General features: G+C 39.3%; 1 protein-coding gene across 1 annotated transcript in view; it reads left to right on the top strand.

Annotated features, from left to right (window-relative positions):
* LOC107689735 (solute carrier organic anion transporter family member 1C1-like) overlaps window positions 1-328 on the top strand; it is a 16269-nt gene that overhangs the window by 12854 nt on the left and 3087 nt on the right. The gene's annotated exons all lie outside the window — the stretch shown is intronic.

Genomic DNA, 328 nt, shown 5'->3' with positions numbered 1-328 from the left:
AGTTCTCCAGCTGTGATCCTTGGAGAGTCTTTGGCCACTCAAACTGTCCTCCTCACCATGCATTAGGACGTTATAGACACACGTCCTCTCCCAGGCAGATTTGTAACATCTTTAGCTGATTAATTATTTACCTGATGGTGGAAATGGGTATTTTCAATGCTTAAACTATTTTCTTACAGCTACTTTGTATTTTGTGAAGCTCAGCAATCTTGTTCTGCACATCAGAACTATATTCTTTGGTTTTACTCCATGTGATGGATGATTAAGGGGGTCATATGATGCGATTTAAATTTTTCCTTTCTCTTTGGAGTGTTACAAGCTCTTGGTG

Source organism: Sinocyclocheilus anshuiensis, unplaced genomic scaffold (assembly GCF_001515605.1).
Source record: "Sinocyclocheilus anshuiensis isolate Anshui unplaced genomic scaffold, SAMN03320099.WGS_v1.1 scaffold1014, whole genome shotgun sequence".
Taxonomy (NCBI): Eukaryota; Metazoa; Chordata; class Actinopteri; order Cypriniformes; family Cyprinidae; genus Sinocyclocheilus; species Sinocyclocheilus anshuiensis.
This window is presented reverse-complemented; position numbering and strand designations above follow the sequence as displayed.